The sequence below is a fragment of the Triticum dicoccoides genome, chromosome 2A, assembly GCF_002162155.2.
Source record: "Triticum dicoccoides isolate Atlit2015 ecotype Zavitan chromosome 2A, WEW_v2.0, whole genome shotgun sequence".
In the NCBI taxonomy this organism is placed as follows: Eukaryota; Viridiplantae; Streptophyta; class Magnoliopsida; order Poales; family Poaceae; genus Triticum; species Triticum dicoccoides.
In genome coordinates, this window is record NC_041382.1 from 773,766,391 (window position 1) to 773,770,790 (window position 4,400).

At 47.0% G+C, this 4,400-nt stretch overlaps 1 pseudogene; it reads left to right on the forward strand.

The window, feature by feature from the left end:
- Window positions 1-519: 519 nt before the first annotated feature.
- On the forward strand, window positions 520-4,198 carry LOC119357196 (annotated as a pseudogene).
- Window positions 4,199-4,400: the final 202 nt, after the last annotated feature.

Here is a 4,400-nt window from a genome sequence, read left to right on the forward strand (position 1 = left end):
ATAAGGTTGTGTATAAGGATTTGATTTACACGGCACAATCACCTCAATTATGTGATGTTGCAAATAATTAGCATTAACGAGATTGCTAAATCTCAGTTGACTGGGATTTAACCATGAAGATTCGTGCAAAAACAATTATATTTTTCTTTCTTTTTTATATGTTCTGTCACTTAACGAATACTTGGTTAAATCTTATCCACACCCAGTAAGTAAATATCTTATCTAAGATTCATTGCTTTTCCCATCATCATCATCCAAACAAGTACTACCTGATGATGTGAGCAGAGTACTGGATATCTAACAGGCGGGGCTGACGGTGGTGAGCAGGTGAAGGTGAGGAGAAGAAAACGCGCGCGCGAGAGAGATGAGAGGATGAGGTTGCTGGGGAGGGGAGTGACTGAGAAGGGATGTGAGGAGATAAAGCTGATGTGGAGGCGAGCGATACGCGAAGCCCACGGACATGTGGCGCGAGAGAGAAGCGGGGGATGCATGAGTTTTATTACCGACCGGCAGATTCTTATCGTTTACTACCATGTTTAAGAAGTTGAAGCACCGGCCTGCACAATACTATCCAACACAGACAAAGAAACCCTATAGTATAGATATACAAGAGATGAGCACGGCCATGGCATCACTGGTGCTTGCAGTGCTCGTGTTGCCGTCGGCAACAACTGCCGCGGTGGCCACGGCTACAAGAAATTGCTCCGACACCTGTGGTATGGTTGGTGAGATACCTTATCCGTTTGGATTAGGTCCGTCATGCTCTTTACCTGGTTTCAGCCTCACTTGTGCGGACAACACCAGTTACCCCATGCTGGGCAACCTACCCATCGAGAGCTTTGACATCTTTGATTCCAACAACCTGTACGCCAATATCTCGTACGCCTACAACTACCTGTGCGCCAGGATCTCCTACACCGTGAAGATGATTCCCGGTGTCCGCGACTACTCTGTTCACTGGGAAGCTCCGGCCCGGCACTTTGCCATGTCTGGCTCGTTAAACATGTTGTTCGTCGTTGGCTGCGGCGTCAAGGCCTCGCTGTTCATCGGCAACTCAACCGTTGAGGTCGGGAATTGCTCCGTCGTCTGTGCCGAAGCTCGAATCATGGAGAAGCTGCCCAAGGGTGTATGCGATGGCATCGGATGCTGTTTCATTGACATACGGGTGAACCTAAGGGCGTTCACCCTCAACATCTCACGCACCAGCGGTTCTGCTCGCTCGAAGGAGGTGTACGCGTTCATCAGCGGAGGTGGTAAGGACCAAATATTCTGGCCGATTGACGCCCTGAGATCTATGTTGCCGGAATATCTCGAGTACGAATTTGCTACCCTGGAATGGGCTATTCCCTACAAGCTGAACTGTAAGCGCGCCATGGAGGACAGGGCAAGCTATGCATGCGTTGCTAATCACAGTGAGTGTAAGGACTCGTCGATGGGTGGATACTTTTGCGTTTGCAAGTGGGGCGACTACGGCAACCCCTACGTTGATGCCAGGTGCCCGGAATACGAACCACCTCGGCCATCTCCACCACCTCCGCCACCTCCACCGCCTCCCGCTCCTCCGGCAGGTCAGCTCTAAATTAAACTAGCTAAGGGCGTTCACCCTCAAAATTTGAAACATGCAGATACTTTTTTAATTTTTTAATAAATTGAGCACTGGATCTAGGTAGCCAAAATAAACCAATTGTATTTCGAAAGTCATTGATATCTATTGTTCATCTGCTCAAACGTTTGGCATGATCTTCCCTCCTTTGAACAGTCGTTTATGACTCCATCCAGCCGAAGAAGGATTGTGACATGTCGTGTGGGAACGTGAGCATCCCGTTCCCCTTTGGAATAAAGCTAGGCTGCTTTGCAACTGAACAATTCTATCTCAAATGTCTTCGAGCCTTGCCGGGGACTGATCTTCCGGTGCTTGAACTGAATGGTAGTTTGGTCGTCAGTGACATATCTATTGACGAAGGTATTTTACTCGTTGACGAGAAATTAGAGCCAAGTGATCTCTTTTCTAATCCGGAGACGCTCTATGCCTTATCTGGGAAACGGGGCGTGGTCAAGTGGGCCGTTGTTAAAATGCCATGCTTGCATGCACAGCTAAATGAGAGCGACTACAAATGCTTGAGCTCCCACAGTGACTGCATCGATGTCACTGATGATGGAACACTCAAACTTCTAGGTTATCGCTGCAAGTGCTCTTCTGGTTTTGAAGGGAATCCTTATATTAAAGATGGATGCACAGGTATAATCTCTCTTGAGCTATTTTAACTTACTCTTGATATTCGTTTACATTTTTGGGGGGCATATGCAAATTCTAGTGTTCTGTCACGTCAGAGCCTAAGCTGGTTAGTATAGCGGCTCTGGGTCACCACTGATGTCATGTGCGAAATACAGATATAATCGAGTGCCTGCAGCCAGATAAATACACCTGCAACGGTATTTGCCACAATAATAAATTCGGGAGCTACACATGCACAAGCTCGGTAATCTTCTATTCTTAAATAATCGCAACCCACTGTCTAATTTTCCTCTTCATGCAACAATGTCACATCATCAAGTCATGCATGTAACTTGTCATAAGTTACTTTTTGCATTATTTATTCATGCAAAGCCTGCCACCTCCTCAACTCATGCATGCATGTTTTTTTGCTTAACTTAGTCATACAAAATACTCTTACTTTGTTTTAGTTTATTTAGCACTTCATTTTTAACAGGATTCCTCGGGGCATCATCTAGTATTAGGTAAGCGATCTATCCTGCTTGAAATCCTGTCACAGTGTGATCAATGTCTTGAAATAAAGAATTGTTCGGTTGCATTGTTTTTGCTTAACTGGCTGCAGGTATCACCATTGGACTAAGCAGTGGTGGGGGCATTCTATTTCTTGCTGTATTTGTTGCTATTCTTACAAGAAGATGGAATCGGGCCATTCAAAAGCGCTCGAGAAAACGGTATTTTCGGAAGAACAAAGGCATTCTGCTAGAACATATTATCTCTTCAGACAAAAGATGGCACAAAGATATTCTCCCTGGAGGATCTAGAGAAGGCAACAAACAATTTTGATCAAGCCCGTGTGGTCGGACGGGGTGGCCATGGCACAGTCTATAAGGGTATCTTGATCGACCAACGCGTGGTGGCCATCAAGAAATCAACGCTCTCGGTGATCAGCGAGATCGAAGAGTTCATCAACGAGGTGTCCATCTTGTCGCAGATCAACCACCGAAACGTAGTGAAGCTCCATGGATGTTGCCTCGAATCCGAGGTCCCTCTGCTTGTCTATGAGTTCATCTCCAACGGCACGCTCTACGACCTTCTGCACCGCCCCTCCGAGCAAAACAGTAGCAACTTATTGATGCCATTATCCTGGGAGAAGCGCCTGAGGATCGCCACCGAGATCGCGGGTGCGCTCACGTACCTGCACTTTTCGGCTTCCGTGTCGGTCCTCCATAGAGATGTCAAGTCCATGAACGTGCTCCTAAACGACAGCTACACCGCGAAGGTCTCGGATTTTGGCGCGTCGAGGCTGATCCCCATCGATCAAACGCACCTGGTCACCGCCGTTCAGGGTACGTTTGGGTACCTGGATCCGGAGTATTACTACACGGGACAACTCAACGACAAGAGCGATGTTTACAGTTTTGGAGTGATACTTGTTGAGCTGCTGACGAGGAGGAAGCCCATCATCCAGAATGAGCATGGCGAGAAGCAGAACTTGTCAAACTACTTCTTGTGCGCCATGAGGGAGAGGCTCCTCGAGGAAACGGTGGACGCGCAGATCCTGGGGGGTGGAAGAGATGAAGGGGTTCTGTGCATGGCTCAGTTGGCAGAGGAGTGCCTCAGGCTGACTCGAGAGGAGAGGCCAACCATGAAAGATGTGGAGATGAGGCTGCAGCTCCTCACAGGATGCCGTGTTGCACTGAGGGTGAGGCAAGAAGAAGAGGCACCACCTGCGGGAGATGACGGGCATGGAGGGGTCAATCTGATAGTCGGTCAGCATGGCTCACGTCAGTTCAGCCAAGAACATGAGTTCGTCTCATCTCTGCGTGTACCGCGGTAGGTTGTAGGCACACCTTATTTACATTTTGCCCTTGCTAGGAAAAGAATTTGTTTTCCTGTCGCATTTCAAATTTTGGTTGATATATGTAAGAATGAAGAAATTGTACTTTTAAGAAGTTATCATTATGTGAGTCGCAGTCGATAGCATTGAGAGTGTCAATGATTGATGCTTCTCAAAGAATAGGAGTGGATGAAACTAATTTTCATAAGGGCATGTACGGTGGTCGATAAGGTGTTTTTGTCTTAAACCTGTCACATCATCTAAAGATGATAGTAAAAAATGATGTACACTGATTTATTTCTTAGTTTTATCTCTATTAACTAGGTATTCCTAGGGGTCTATCTAGGG